Source organism: Triturus cristatus, chromosome 11, assembly GCF_964204655.1.
Source record: "Triturus cristatus chromosome 11, aTriCri1.1, whole genome shotgun sequence".
NCBI classification, from domain to species: domain Eukaryota; kingdom Metazoa; phylum Chordata; class Amphibia; order Caudata; family Salamandridae; genus Triturus; species Triturus cristatus.
Genome location: NC_140594.1, coordinates 588,869,536 through 588,886,849, shown reverse-complemented (window position 1 = coordinate 588,886,849; position 17,314 = coordinate 588,869,536).

Genomic DNA, 17,314 nt, shown 5'->3' with positions numbered 1-17,314 from the left:
GATTGCAAATGCATCCGTTAATTAATAAAATATTCTTGCTGTCATGAAGGCAATAAAAAATGTTCAGCCTCAGTGGTATAGTGGTGTTTTTAATTTTAAAAGTGAGGCCTTGGAAAAAGGAGATATTTCAGTTTTCTTTTAAAGGACTCCTACTGGATAAAGGCAACTTCCCTGCTATTTGTTGATGCTCTATCTAGGTGAAGGACAATGTATCCAGGTGGTTAGTGGTATGAAGGATGACATCAGTATCAGAGTCACAGCTATGTATTGTTATGTTAACAAAGATTTGTATAGAGCTGAATTGCCATTCATATGGTGTTAGAAATGGGGGTCTCTAGTTGGCAGTGGTAGGTACCTTTGTCCAAATAGGGACCCTTGCTTCTAAGTAGGGTATGGGAGATACACACTTTAGATAACCCCTGCTCCCCCTGGGTAGCTTGGCATGAGCAGACAGACTTATCCCAAAGGCAATGTGTAAAGTATTTGTACTAAAAACACACAGTAATACAGTGATAACACCACAAATGGACACCTCACCAGTTTAGAAAAATAAAGTATCTTTATCTAAACTCAACAAGACCAAAACAACAAAAATCCAACATACATGGAATAAGAATATGACTTTAAAACGGGTTCAAGCAACTTGGCCCATAGAAAACTATGGATGCATGATTTCTCTCAAAGTACATGTAGTTGCAACAAAATTCACAAGGCCATACAGCCGCAGAGATGGGAAGCGTCAAAAAACAGAGATGTTATGTTATGTTATGTTATGTTAAGTACATTTATTACGCGCGCAGATACTCAAAGAGTGTCCCGGCGTGGTCGAGGGAGAACCAAATTAAAAGTGGAGTTTAAGAAAAGAGGTGCGTTTTTAAAAGATCTTCAACAGAACGTAATGAAAGGGGGAGCGCATTCCAAGCGTGGCCAGCAGCCACGACCAGAGAGGTGCCACCTAACCGGTGACGCTGAAAACCAGGAATCTTCATTAGCCTAAGAGAAGAGGACCTCAAGGATCGGCCTGGCACGTAAAACGAGAAGCGTTTCAGTAGGTAACCGGGACCTTGCCCATGCAGAGCACAATGGGCTATAATGAGGGATTTGAAGGCCACATGAGCCTTAACCGGCAGCCAATGAAGGGAGCGACGATAGCCATGAATGTTCTGCCTAGGACCCAGCCCACCCAGCAAGCGAACAGCCGCATTCTGGGTAACTTGAAGCTTGTTGAGAGCATAAGCTGGGATCCCAGCATAGAGGGCATTTGCGTAGTCCAAATGGGACAAAATAAGCGCCCGAACCACCGATTCCCTAGCCGCTTGAGGGAGAAGCGGCAGAAATCTTCTCAGAGCTCTGAGAAGGCCAAAACAGCAACCTGACAGACGCTTGACCTGACTGGAGAAAGAGAGATTACAATCGAAATAGACTCCCAGGTTCTTCACGGTCTGGCTGTTAGAAGCAGGTGGTGGAAACTCGGAAGGCCAAATTGACTCTCTAAACCCTGAGGGGAAATTGCCGAACATCAGAACCTCAGATTTGTCCTCGTTGCAATTTAGATGAGCCGAAGCCATCCACGCAAAAACCGAGGAGAGGCATCTCTGCACAAGGGCCACCGAGGACCCCTGCTTATCCCAAGTGAACAGAAGTTGAGTGTCATCGGCATAAGCAATGACCTTAGCCCCCAAGATGAGTACGTTCTTGAGACCATGGGGAGGAAATGCCACAGTTCTGCTGCGTCGAATCTAGTCTGTAGGGGGAAGTGTTGCGTTGACTTCATGACGGTTCTGGTCCGCAGGTTATGCGTAGGGAAAACATGCTGCACAGGCACAATGCATGGAAATCAGGGATGCATCGGCGATCAATGCAGCGGCATAGAGCAGTGTGGCGTTGGTTTCTTCAATCGCGATCCCTCGATGTGTCTGTTCTTGTAGCGGAGACAGGCGCTTCGTCGGTTTCAGCTGCGGCGTGGCGATGCGTGGAGATTCTTCTTGCACCGCAGTGGTGCGTCGGAAAAACAGCAGCAAGAAGAGTGACGTGTCAATTTTCTTGTAGTTGCGTTGCTTTTCCTGCTCCCAACAGCAGGCCCAACTTCCAGAGGCCCAAAACAGTCAGAAGCACTCTTGGCAGGCCAGAACTCCCAGCAAGGAAGTTCAGGGGAGCTGGGGGTGAAGTCTGTGTGTTCCTGAGACTTCAGAACAGGAGGCAAGCTCTACTCAAGCCCTTGTAGATCTTACCCATTCTGGGGGACACAGCACACAGCAAAGTCCTTCTCCTTTCCTTGGCAGAAACAGCTACTGCAGGCCAACCCCAGCCAGCTCACAGCAAAGGGGCAGTACTTCTCGGTTTCTCCAGCTCCTCTCCTTAGCAAAAGTTCCTCTTGATTTCAGAAGTAGTCTAAAGTTCAGGGGGTTTAGGTCCAATACTTATACCCCAAAATATATTTATTCTCTTTGTGCAAGGCTCTCTGATCCAAGTTCAAACCAGTTCTGTCCTCACTGGTGGAGACAGCATTGTGCAAGGGAGACAGGCCCTATTCAGGTCCAAAGAAAGTCTTCCCCCACTACTCTAAATTCAGCCAGTGTCTATTCAACCCAGCTCTGAGTCATCCAGGAAGAGCCAGGCATGCCTCAACCCCCCGCCCCCCCCCCAAGTTGCTGCATACAGTGAATGCACATCCACAGCCCCTGTCACTCCAAAACCAGACAGTCAATACACCGACATGCAGAGACACACATAATAACAACCCCATCATAATGGCAGGTGATTTTAACACTTTGCTTGACCCTGAACTAGATACATCCACGTCAAGGCATACGGTCAATACACCTAAGATGAGAGCTCTCATAAAGAATATTATGAAGAATGTGGGGCTAATAGATCCCTGGAGACAGAAAGCTGGTAGATATAAAGGATTCACACACCAGAATATGAAATATTGGCATGCCTCTCGTATTGATTATTTCCGGATAGATACTAGACTCAGAAATAAGGTTAAAGCAATTTCACACCAACCAGCTCACCTATCGGACCACTCTGCTGTAAAGCCATAATTAGAGTTAGATTATAACCCAACCAGATCCTGATGGACTATGGATAGGTCATTATTAGCAGAAGAGATGATCCTTAAAGATTTGAAACAAGATGTCCAAGAATATTTTGAGCCCCCCCTTTGTGTAATTTGGGATGCATATAAAGCTTCATTAGAGGGAGATTAATAAATGATGCTGCTCATAGGAAAAGATAGAATGATAATAAAATTGGGGGAATAGAGAAGAGAATAACAGCTAGGCAAAAAAATCTGTATAAAGCAGTGGATTTAGAGTTAATCAAAAAAATACAAATTTAAATTGATGAAGAAAAAAAGAGCTGACAGAATATTTCAAAGGATGGTCAGGAAAAGATAGTTTGCCAGTAAACTTGCACACTATGAATATGGAGAAGAGTGTGGGAAGTTACTGGCCTGGAATGCTAGGGCCGACCTAGCTCGTAACACAATAAAAGAAGTAGTTTGGAAGGATACGGGAGTAAGCTGCTATGATGATCAGGACATTGGAAGGGCCTTTACCAGTTTTTTTCAGAACTTCTATAAGGAAGAAATAGTAATATCAGCGAAGCAAATCACCACCTGGCTCTTACAAGTTCCCTTACCTAAATTAACACAAGACCAAGAACTTTTCTTAACAACCCAATAACTTCGGAAGAAGTCCTCATGGCAATTAAAAGCTCAAAGAATAGGAAAGCTCCAGGGCACAATGGTATCCCTAATGAAGTATATAAAGCCTTGGCAGATGAATTCGTTTCAGTATTAACTTCCCTATTTAACTCAATTTACATGAATGAGGTACCGGTTCCGGATACATGGAATGATGCCATAATCAACCAAATTCTTAAACCAATCAAAAATCCCCAAAAATGCGACTCATATAGGCCGATATCTTTACTTAACAATGATTATAAGCTCTATACAAATATACTGGCCAAAAGACCAGATAAAGTATTAGGAGAATTATTTGGGACTTCAAAGAAAGGTTTCATGGAAGGTACGTAGCTGAATGATCTCACCCATGATCTGGTGTGCGCTATTGACCACACTATAGATAAAAACCTCCCACCAGCCATCATGACAGTGGATGCCGCTAAGGCTTTTGACAAGGTCAGTTGGCCCTTTCTTCATGCTGTCATGAGGCAGAATGGCTTGGGGGATAAGTTTCAGAACGCAATGAAAAATATATATAGGATCCCCTCTGCCAGAATTTTAATCAATGGTTCTCTCACTCAACAACTTCAGATAGGTAGAGGAACGAGGCAAGGTTGCCCTCTAGCCCCCTTACTGTTTAATATATATATTGAGCCTTTTGCCAGAAAAGTAAGGAGTGAACAGAGGATTTGACCCTTTCAATATCAGGAATGGGTTAAGAAGGGCGCCTTATAGGTGGATGATCTGCTGATTTATACAAAAGACCCTAATTAATCATTCACTATTATTATGCATATATTAAAATACTTTGGGGAGGTAGTATGATACCAGGTTAACAAAGGGAAAACTGAGATAATGGCTTGGAATGTACAGCTGAATGTCTCCTTGGAAAAAAAGACAAAGAAAGAGATAAGATATTTAAGATTCCAGATAGTGAAAAATTTAGAAGACATGGCTCAGATAAACTTCCAAAATCTCACAAGAGAAACCAAGAGGCTATTACAGCTCTGGTATCATTTGCCCTTATCTATCATTGACAGGATACATTTAATTAAGATGACGATCCTCCTGAAGCTTACTTTTATATTTAATGCTTTACCCATACACTTTGAGACAGAATGGTTCAGGAAGATACAAGGGGCCCGATCATTTTTATTTGGGCTTGCAAGAGTCAAAGAATTGCGTGGAAAAAGTTACGCACTAAACAAATAGAAGGAGGTTTAGCTTTCGCAGATATCCAGCTGTATTACTGGGCCTTTCAGCTAAAAGATTTTAGAGTACTATTAACCAAGAATTACAACTAGGCCGGGCTATGTTATGGTGCTTTAGCACGAGATATTGCAGGACATAGCAGCTATTTTCTGTTTAAGTAAGGGCATCCCAAATTTTTCAAAAAGGTCCGCCTCAATGTTTTGAGTGCAGCCTGCAGGTTGTGGATAGAGGTTCGGAGAATATTGGGTTGGCCTTTATTACAGCCAGCTGGCCCCAATCTGGAAATCTCCCGGAACTCCCTTGTGCCTTCTAGACTCACTGTCCACACCACTCATGAATGCTGCAATAGAGAAATGGGGTCAACTAACAGATGAGAATGATGACATTTCTTGGCATTTTCTTGCAAGGATAACTAATAACCAGTTGTCTAGATTTAAATACTTGCAATTAGTGAGTTGGGCCAGAGATCAAACAAACGTAGCTGGATCAAACAAATAGGATTCAATAATATGTGGAAACATCCAGCTAAAGAAGGAAGTGGCTAAGTGGTATTGGATGCTGGCCCAGGAGGATGACCGCCTGTATACCCCTTTGGAAGAAAAATGAAAGGACGTTTTTCTCGCAGTAAATCTAACATCTCTCTGGCAAGTATCTATGACTATGCTTTGGTCATTTGTCAAATAGATGCCGTTAACCCTTTCCGTGCTCATGACGGAACCACTCCGTCATGAGCCACGGGTGCCGAGTGCTCATGACGGAGTGGTTCCGTCATGCTGCGGCCGTTGGCGGCAGCTCCGCCCACGCGGCGCTAATTCCCCGCCTGTGCGGGCGATTAGCGCAGTGGGCGGAGACGTGACGGAACCACTCCGTCATGAGCACAGCTCACCCGTGACTCGTGACGGAGTGGTTCCGTCATGAGCACAGCGGCACCGCAACTGCCCCCAAACCCCCCCAGCGCCGCGGCGGAATTCCTGCCGCGGCGAAGGGGTTAAGAAAAATCATTTGTTTACTTTGCACAGGGTTTACTGGACTCCTGAGAAATTATCCAGAATAGGAGGGGAAATTAGGTGCTGCCCGAAATGCGGAACGGAGAGAGCGGATGATGTGCATATGTTCCGGCAGTGTCCAGGAGTTCAAGCATTCTGGCTGGACGTGGGTAAAGTCTTAACAGATATTATGAAAAGGAAAATAGAGGTAAGATTGTCTACGATTACATTTGGGATCTTAGAGATGGCTGTTTTTGGGGGGAAAATAGGAAATTGCAAGAACAGCTTCTACAAATCCTGATTATAATAGCACGCAGGGAAATATGCATTAACTGGATTACGAGCACACCGCCATCGTGCATAGCTTGGCTGAAGGCTGCCAGATGGTTTAGTAGATTGGACTGTATAAATGGATCGATGAAGAGGCGTAGTACCTGGGAACCACTCGCACTCTATAGCTCAAACCCAATCAGGCAATAGACACCCAAAGGTCTAAGGATTAAGACATCCTAGTCCAAGGAGAAGTTAAGTGGGAGAAACATCACCACCTCTAAACAAAGGGTAAAGGTTGGTTTATCAGGGGAAGGGAACACCTAGCAGGCTGTGAGTTACGATCTATCCGAAACCTGATTATACCATAATTAACACCTTTCATTGGATTGTCACATATGAGGACAAAAAAAAAGATGTGTTATTACATTCTGAGTTCAGAGAGCCTACATTTTATTTCTCAATCTTGTCCCAATGGGAAGTTATATTTATAAGATGTTATAAATAAACTGACATTCTATCCTATGGAGCAAGATAGCCTTTCAATAGTGAAAAACTAAATTGGCAGTATTTCACAATCAGGATATGTCACACACACAGGTACATGTCCTACCTTTCACATACACTGCACCCTGCCCAGGGGGGTACCTTGGGCCTACCATAGGAGTGCCTGCCTTAAGTGCACGAAAAGGGAACGTTAGGCCCTGGCAAGTGGGTGCACTTGCCAACTCGGCATGGCAGTTAACAACTGTGCACAGACACTGCACTGGCAGGTCTGAGTTACCTTTTCAGAGCTACTCATGTGGGAGGCACAATCAGTACTGCAGGCCCACTAGTAGCATTTGATTTACAGGCCCTGGCACACTTCAGTGCACTTTACTAGGGGCTTACCAGTAAATCAAATATGCCAATCAGAGAGAACCAAATGTAACAACAGTTTACACAGGGAGCAATTGCACTTTGACACTGATCAGCAGTGGCAAAGTGCCCAAAGCATCTAAGCCAGCAAAAACTGACTCCAGCACAGCATAAAAAATACAGGAGGTGGAGGCAAAAAGTCAGGGGAAATCACACCAAAGATGTCAAGTCTAACATATGCCCTCACACTTCTAGGCATTTGTGATGCTTGCAGACGTGAAAGGTGCTCTGGAGTCTACAGTCCCATAATTCAGGAGGGCAACCTTTGTGTGATGTGTAGGAGATGGGTCACTGGATTTAGAGGAGGTGAGTCTTCTGAGGTTGAATATTGAGTGCGTTTGTGGTAACGTGTATGGTGAAATGCTTAGAACCACTGAGCGTGCATGGTGGGCTTTTTCAATGGAGGAGCGTTGAAGGAAGTGTTACGGAGAAGTCGATAATGAGAGCAGTCAATGAGAGATGTGTGTTTGTGGAAGAGAGAGATGGGTAGTGTGGTTTGAAGACTTTCTCATGCTTGTGATCCAGCTTTGATTGATGTCAAGGAATTCATTTTGGAACACGGATTAGAAACTTGTTATCTTATTAGTAGTAAGTGTAGGAAGCTGGCTCTTTATATGATATACCAAAATGAGGTATATCATGTAAAGAGTCCAGGTATTCCCTTATGAGTGAGCAGGGGCTTGCTCTAGCAATCCAAAGGTGCTCTACTAGGGAGTAGCGTGGTTGAGCAGCCTCAGGCTTATCAGAGAGAAGTGTTAGACATCTGCAAACACACAAAAGTCAATAAATAATGCACACAATTAATATGGAGATCCACACCAATTTATACAAATAAAACGTAACTTTATATTAATTTAGGCACCAGAGTCAATACGGTCAGGTAAGTAAATTTTGCAAGAGAAATACTTTTACGTCTAAAAAGTTGACACTGTGCATTTTTTAAAAGCTGCAATGTTATCCTATGGGAGGACAAACAAGTACAGCATTCAGGTACAGTACAGCGACTTAAAAGACCAATCTCCAGGATTTAAGGTGATTATGGGGCAAAGTCCAAGGCAGCACCAGCAGGTCACCTCCAGCGGCACTAGGTTGGCCTGTTGTAGTGGTGCCATACAGCGCTGGGTGCCCAGTGTTAGTCAAAGGGGCTCGGTCTGCAGGAAAATAAGCTGCAGGTTTGGACTGGGAGGGCAGTCGCGTTGAACCAATCAGAGGGTTCAAGTCTTGAGATGCTAGGGGATGTGGGGACACTGGTGGTCCTCTTCTCCTCAGGCTGGGGCGGCCGGGTGCTGAGGGTATTTAAGGTGTTGGGTTTCTTCGTCCGGGATCGCTCACTGTTGAGGGGATTACAAAGAAAGGCTGATGTCGACGTCAGGAGTTCATGAGGAACTCAGTCTCCTGAGGACAGGGAGACCACGCTCAAACCCTTGACCCCCTTCAATGGCGGCTGGGGGGCTTGGTGCAGTGGTGCTTGGTGGTGTTGGGTTTAGGCGGTTCCAGAGTCCTGACAGTTCTTCTTTGGATGCCTGCAGGATGCAGAAGAGCAGCTACACTGCTCAACAGGAGTCCTTAAGTCTTTATTGAAGGCAGGCCATCCTTCCAGCTTTGGATGCATGACAGCTTGCAGGACGAGTCGACTTTGGCGCAATTCAATGGGGAACAGCAGAGAGGCCAGCAGGGCTGGCAGGGCTGGTGCCAAGTCAGTTGCTCTTCTTCAGTCTTTGCTTTTGTGCCTCTTCATTGTCCTTCTTCTTCGCAGGTCAACAGGATCTGATTTTCTGGTGCCAAGGGCTCCCATAATACTGAATTTAGGGGCTTTAGGGAAGTGCATGGTAGTAGAAAATGGACTACATACCTCTGGGGTCACTACGTCTCATATGTGACCACTTCCTATGGGCAGTGGGCGTAACCCTGTCCCAAAGTTCCTAAATTTGGCATCACCAAGCTGGATATTTTTGAAAAGTCACCTCCACTTTAGGTTGCCCACCTTAGGGATGGTACGAGCCTGAGTGTGCGCACACCTATCTGCTAGCTAATTTTCCTGCCTGGCTATGTGACAAAGGGCCCTGTTCAAAGTGGGTTGGCCTCCTTTCCTGTGAGAGAAGCCAGATTTTTTTTTTTTTTTTTATAAAAACCTTTATTGAACCACAATAAAATCCACAGTTTGACACAGCTATCTTCCGCCTACAACCCCGTCGGGCCGACAGCAGCATATGAACATTAAGAAGAGTCACATTGTGCAATATTAACACAGCATGCCGCCTACAACCCAACAGGGTCGGCCGCGTAAAAAAAAGACATATAGTTCCGATAACACCAGGCAACACGAGAGGCAGTCCAGAACAATCTATGGCATCTCAGCGTTAAAGGACGAAAAAAATAATAGGAAGGCAATAAGGAGGGAGTAGGCTAGCATATATTTCCTAACGCACATCCTTCACCAGCACGCACTCCCAGAGGACCCCACCCGACAGGCAATACGCCGCCACCCCACATCCTGTACACCCGCAGGGATGTCTTCCGGCCTCACCACATAGAAGCCAGATTTGCATACCAAAGGCGGTGGGCTCTTTGAAGCTCCTCTGCCTTGGAACGCTAATCTGCAGTTCGTCCTTTCGGAGGGGATGTGAACATCCTCTGCCCGAGCAAGCTTTGTCTCTGGGCTCCTGAGAGCAAAGGCTCTCACCCTTGGGGGTCAGAAACATATCTCTGATGGCAGACTGGCGAAAACCAGTTAGTCACCACACCAGTAGCTGGTAGGTTTTCAAGGAACACCTCTAAGGTGCCCTCTGTGTGCATGTATTAATAAATCGGACACTGGCATCAGTGTGGGTTTATTAATACGAGATGGTTGATACCAAACATCCATATTTTCAGGGAAGCCATCATGTGGATGGGGAACTCGTTTTCACCAGTGTCCAGCACATGTACTCAAAATAGCTTCCCTGTCACTTGTACTTGCAGCAATAGAGCTGACCAGCACAGAGGCATAGCCACTCATGAAGATATATCCTCACATATAGTATAGTAAACCCTGCCTTAGGGCTGTAAGGCCTGCTGTACGGGTGACTTATCTATACTGCAGGCAGGGTCTGTGGACATGGCACTCAGGGGTGTCTGACATGTCGTGTTTTTCACTTTTGTCTGCACCAGGACACAGCCTGCTGTGGCAGGCTGTATGTGTTTGGTAAGGTGTCCTTTAGGGAGGCACAGTTTGTGCTTCAGCCCTTAAGGAACTTCTTTAGCTTCCTTACCCTTGACTCTAGTGCTACTTCTTACTAGGGACCTACAGGGATTTCCAAAGGTATTGCCAATTGGGAAAACGATTGTACAGGTTTGGGAAAGAGAGCTGACACTGGGAACCTGGTTATCAGGGACCCAGTGCCCTTCCAGTCGATATCATATGAAATACCAAGCAAAAAGTGGGGGTAACCATGTCAAAAAGGGACTCTTTCCTACAGTAAGTGGATGTAATAAAATAAGAGGTGATTAATTTTAGCAATCATGTGAATCAAGCCCAATGGTGAGTTTAACTTCTTCTCTGGGGAAACATTGAGTGGCTGTAAGAGTAGTTTTGTTCATAGTTATGACCCCAACTAAATTGATTTAGGCTAGTATTGTGTTTTTGGTAGGCATGATATCAATGTTAACATGCCTAGCTGTGGTAGGTTTTAGGGCCTTACTGAGTAGCAATGTGCTGAAGACATTGAAGTTGATATCTGTGGATTGGCTAGTGACATTTCCATTTTCATACAGGATGATATGTAGCTCAGATTTCTGGTGATGGTAGCCTGAGATAGTGAGTTTTTTATTTTGCTCTTTGGGATTAAGAAGAAATATGTTTGTTTTGTTGGTTCTGGAGGGTACATCCTGAAAAAAGAAGTAAATCACTTTCAATTGAGACCAGTCTGAGACTGCATAGCAAGGCTGTAAGTTTGACATTGAGGAGCAGGTACAGTGTGGACAGCACAATATGGAGTCTTGGGGTATCACTTTCTGAAAAGAGAAAATGTGTGTTAAACTGTCTAGCAAAGTGTAAAAGGTGTGCATCAGCATGGCCTCGTATTTGGTTGACAGCACACTGAACTGCGAAATCCCCCATAGTGCAATATCAGCATGAGTGGTGAAAAACCTTGAGATGGACAAATCCCTTTCAAGTGCAAAATCAGATTTAGGTGTAAAATTTACTCATAAGTACATCATCACCCTTGGTGCAAAGTAAGCAGTATTGTGATTTCACATTTAGGAACAAAATTATATTTAGGTGCAAAGTTATCGTTGGAGTAACATTAAGAGGAGTGTGGAAGTAGTCTTAGGGTAATCAAACAAATTTAGGAGCACCCAACACATATAGGATCAACATTATTCTTGGTGCAACTAAAAAAAGAATGTGGACATACTTTTAGGGGCACAAATCATATTTAAGAGCAAAAAGATGTTCAGGTGCAAAGTCACCAGTGTTTTCAACATCATTTAAGGTATGAAAGTACTGGTAAAAATCACATTTAGGTGAAAAACACATTTATGTGCAAAATTGCATTTTGGCGCAAAATCACCCTTGGTGCAACATTATCAGCAGTGTGAAAACATTTTAGGTGCAACCATTACGGAGTACAGGAGGAAAGGTCACATTGTGTGTAAAATATAAAATGTGTGCATCAGTAAGACATCACATTTGATTCACAGCGTATTGAGGGACAAGATCATTCTTAGTGAAACATCAACATGAATGTGCAAAACATTTAGGAGCACACATCACATTTATGTACAAAATCACATTTTGGTGAACAATCACTTATAGGTGAAAAACCACTATTGGTGCAAATCAACTAACATTGTGGTATCAGTTTTAGGAGCAAAATCACATGTGGGGGGGAAATCACATTGAGGTACAGAATCATCCTCGGTCAACATCAGTCGGACTGTGAAACACTATTAGGAGCACAAATTACATTAAGCAGTCAATTATTTTTAGGTGTAAAATCACATTAAGGAATACGTCACCAGTGGTGAAGCATCAATAGCAGTTTGGAATCTTGTAGAAGCACAAATATACCTTCACTGCAGTTCCTGGATACTTTGTTTTACGGCCATTGCACTGCATTAGAAAGAACATTTTAGGCGGGCAGACTGACACAACTCTAATAGCCAAAAGCTCAATGTAAGAGTGAAATTCTCCTGTGGCCTTATCCAAAATGTGAATTTGACTAAAGCGTGCTGACTCAAAAGAAGCTATTTCTAAAGGGGGCTAAACCAAAGCCCCTCTGGGACAGACAGCTAAAGCAGAAATGCCAGACTTAAAAATTACTTCAACCCAATGCAGGCGTACATCCGGACCACCTACTCGAAGATATCCTGTCTCATCACCAAGCCTCCTGGCTGGCCCAACTCAAGGGTGGCAAGGTAGGGCAGAAAGGGCCTAATGACTGCAGTGAGGTAGATTGGGATTTGAGTAATGGAATTACTGGTAAGTAATTGAAAAACTATGCAGACACCAATGCTCAACCAGCAACCACCGGATTCAGAACATAAGAGTCCACCAACTGCTAGGCCGCGCATGACATTGATTGAGTTTCATTGGCGCTGGAACTAGGGGTGCAGGAGGTGCTGCAGCACCCCCCTAATACTTGAAAGAGTTTAGACGGAGGATGAGAAATAAAGGGGTAATTGAAATATTTTCCTTCTGGCAGCTTTTTTTGTGTTTGAAGACAGACTGCCCCATGCCCTCTTTGCCTTCAATTATAGGGCTTTACTGGCCAGCGCCCTCACTTTTTTCCACCTCTTTGCACATGGAGTGTGGGTTGGGTGTCGGCACAGCAAGGCTGGAGGAATGCAATGCAAGTATTTGGAGTGAGTGTATACATTGTTTGTATCTCATTTTAAAATTCAAGTTGATTCAAATAGGGGAAAGTACTCATAAACCCTTGCTTCAGCCCTACAGCCTTTCACTTGGGACTGGTTTGTCTGTGAGGTAAGCCAGCCTCCAGCAGAGGGCAGTAGGGCGCCTAAATGCACAGGAGTGATGCAGAAAATCAGCAACATCATCATTTTCCTGAAGCATCAACAATCTTTCACACTCAAGCAGCTTCCGTGCAACTTGCAGAACAGCAACCTGCAAAAGGCACTGATGCCCGTGCCTTCTTGTGCCCAGGCTGTTAAACTTCAAGGCGGGCACAGAAGACAGACCATTTGTATTTCACATTGTACAATGGTGGGTGGAGGAGGGTGGACTATAGACATCTACAGCTCATGAGACCCATCTATGCTGCTCTGGGGGCAATGGTTCAGGATCCATTGAGTGACAATTTGCATGGGGCCAATGAGAGACTGGCTCCAGAGCTGGCCTTTGCTCATTTATACAAAAAGTGATGGATGGAATGCTTGATTTAATGTCAGCCACTGTTAATTACTCTAGCCCGCATCCCAGTCCATTTTATTTTGCACACCATGCCAACTCAGTTTGTACCTAACCGTATGCAAATCAGAAACCAGTTTTGACCCTGCTCCAATGGGAACACTCCATCCCGAACTGCCAGGCCACATCCTCAATGAACTGGAATACAAGCAACCCAGGACCAGTTTTCCCTAAATAGAGATCATCATCCACGTACAGCTTCATTCCAGTGAGACAGTGTGCATGGGACCCATCTCTGGCCATACAGTCTCACTTAGGGTGACACAGTAAAGTATACAAAAAAGTGAGAATGGAATGATTAAATCAATCTCAGCCACTAGTAATTACTCTGGACCGTATCCCAGTCCATCGCTATTTTGCACACCTTAGTTTGGACCAGCCATGTGCAAATCAATCTTGACCCTGCTCTAATAGGAACAGTCCAGCCCGAGCTGCCAAACTAGGGCCTCCTTGAACTGGATTACAAGCTAGCCAAGACAGGTTTTGCCCTTATTAGGGTTCATCAGTTCGGGCTGGACGGTTCTCATTGGAGCAGGGTCATGATTGATTTGCATATGGCTGAGTCCAAACTAAAGTGGCATGATGGGTAAAAAACAATGGATTGGGATGCAGCCCTGATAGATAGGGGCTGAGATTAATTCAAGCATTCCATTGATCACCTTGTTTTTGATCCCCTCTGTTCAGGTGGTGCAGGGTGAAACCAAATTAAGCACCCCCTCGTACTCGTCCTCTTTAATTGTCTGCATTAATATTTATGGGTGGAGTGTTAGGAAAGTGAGGGGACGGAAATTAAGGAGCACCATAAAAGAAACACAGACAAAGGCAGAGAAGGTGGCAGCCGCCTTCAGAATCAGTATTTAAACACACTCTTCTTTGGGCCCAGATTGGAGGGAGACTGTTGCAGGCAACTCCTGTGTCCCCTGGAGGTGGGTGTCCTGGGCTTTGACCCAACTCACACATGCTAAAGACCAACCCTTCCTGGCGCTCCCTAGAGCTCACATTCATGATGTGAGCTCTAGGGAGAAGCATCAACCTGCCAGGTCAGAATAGGGCCAGCAGCACCTGACATAAAAAGGTTTACTATGCCATACTTATACCATAGTGCATTGCAAAATAATGCTGAACAGTGAAATAACTATTTTTGAAAGCCGGCAGGAAGTGAGGCAAGGATATGCAGTACAGTTTGTCAGTTCCTTACCTATATCAATTGGTTAGTAATGTAATCGGGGTAGTGTCCCCTAGTGCTGCTAATGCACCGACTTACCAAAAAAGCAGGCAGTCTGTTACTCACTTGGATGTCAAGATTCCTTGAAAGAGTTCCTTGCCCAACTTTTTAGTTTTACTTACAAGAAAAGGGGCAGCCCTCCCATCAATGCGATTTAATTGTGTGTAAAGTAGATTTGGAACGGTCCTCCTTGGGTTCTCAAGACCTATCCTGTTTCAGTCACTGGGCCATCTTTGCATGAGCCAATTCTTCTAACAGTTGAGGAAAATATCCAATCTCCAGGCCGCTCTATAGTAAGACTTTAAAGCCACGATCTGCCTCCATACCCATTCATTCCCTGGCCTCTTGATTGGAGGAGTGCTTAATTGGTAAAAACAATGTGAGTACAGGGGCCCAAAGATTTTCTTAGCAGATCTGCCCGGGTTGCTGAATACCAAGTTTGCCGAATCTTGATGCCATCTCGTCCCTTTTTCTTTCCTCTCCCTACATTTCAAGTCTCTCCCAACATTTCAAGTCGCTTTATCGGTTTCGGGATATTGTTAGTCCCTGCCTTCTGCCTTTGTTGCTTTTTTCCTGTCTTTCAGCCTTTTCTTTATTCCTCTCCTCCCTTTCTCTCTTTTGCTCTGGGTCAAAGCCTGATGATGAAAAATAAGCCCCAGCCCCCAAAAATAAGTGCTGATGCCCACCACCAGCACACACTGATGCAAACTAAGAACTGAGCTGTGAGGTCATTTCAAAATGGATTTTTTTAAAGTTCAGTGATGGTAAATGAATAGAATAAGGTACATTAAACCGCAGGCCGTAAACTACCTGAGCTCGGTGAACACATACAGCTAGACTTGGAGGGAGGGAGGGAGGTGGGCAGAGGACTGCAGTGAACCTCCTCATATCATGCCCAGTTATTGAATTGTGTTCCATACTTCCTGACCCAAAAAATTATCATCAAGGCAATCACTGGCTCAGCGTTTATTCACCGAGCCGCAGCTAATCCCATTATCCACTCATATCTCATAGAGCTCCTTCAGTGTACAGCATGTTCGCCCAGGCTGCTGAGTCTGTAATTGCCTAAAGGATGCGTGCTGTAGCCCTTGCTAGTGCATAAAACGTCTTTCTGTCTGCAGACAACCTGGTGCACTGACTGTACACCCAGCACCCCTGAAAAGAGCCTTCTCCAAGTATGGATGCCATTAAAGGGTCACCAGGGGTCGCAGCTGCGACCCCTGGCTTCCTCCTTGCTACCCCTGGTACTGCTTTTGAGACCCCTGGCCTCAGAGGTGGCAACATCAGTGCCTGGAACACTGGGGCAGCTCTTCCTAATGGACGCTGGTTGGAGCTCCACTTGCCTGTTTTCTGTCATTTTTTTTATTATACAAATAGTGAATAATATTATTAACTATTAGTGTAATAAAAAATGGAGTACATTAGCTGGAATATGACCCTGTCTGGAAGCTAGGATAAGTAAAACAACATTTGCAATGCAATCAGTCTCGCCTTTGGGACCTTATATGTATTTAGCTATGCAGCACATTAGCCTGGGTGCTGAAACATCTACTGTTCTTTAACATGGGGAGAAAATAAGCACCAAACTGCGTGACACGCCAGGTATGGTATGGGGAACACATGGAGAAAAATATTGCCTTTTAGCGAGAAATGGTATAGTGCAAAGCTCTGTTTTTAATATAAAATCAGGGCCTTCGGTGGTCATATCACTGAAAAAACAGGATTTGAAAAAAATATTATTGTCTACGGGTGCTCATGGAAGACAATTTCTATGGACTGGAATCTAGAGAATGCTAAAGTGATTCTGGTATGTATTTTACTGACCTCTGCTGGTCTATCAAGAAAGTTAAATAGAGGCAGTTGCCAGAAAAAATATCCCTCAGCAGAAAGCAATTCTTGCATTTTACTGACCTCTACTGGTTGTTTTCTATGAAGGCAGTTAAATAGAGGCAGTTGAACAGAAAAAAAGTCCCTAAGCGGTAGCAGACAAGTCCTAGAGCTGATCTCCAGAGCCCACAAAGTACATACACATATAAGTATATACTAAAGTATATACAAGAGGTTTTGAATGCTCAACCTAAAAAATCCTGTTAAATGTATGTTGTAGTCATGCTTGCAGGTGAGAGTGTGTTTATGTGCGCGACAGTGTCTGAATGTGTTAGTATGCGTAAGCATGTGTATGTGAGTCAAAGTAAAGGTCAAATGGCATGCGATGTTACTTTCAACACCCCTGGCATTTTGGTGAATTAACATCCATGTGTCAAGGTACAATCTCACAAGCCCATTACCCGCTTGCAGAAATAGGCCTTTCCTGTCTGTCTGTGGGCTCTAAATTAACCCTGGGCGGGTAACCGTGGCGGAGCAGAGTTAGCCGACCCCTCCACCCCCCCAAAGTAATTGTAATGTTTTTTAAAAAAAAAAAGGAACCTACCTGCCGTGGCTGCCTCCTCCTCGCCATGGCCTCTCTCCTTCCTCATCCTCGCCATCCTTCTTCTTAGATAACCCCTACATTGTACGTCTTGCGTGTGCGTATGCTCACGCGCAAGGCGTACAACATAGGTGTTATCAAAGAAGAAGGACAACGAGGAAGGAGAGCG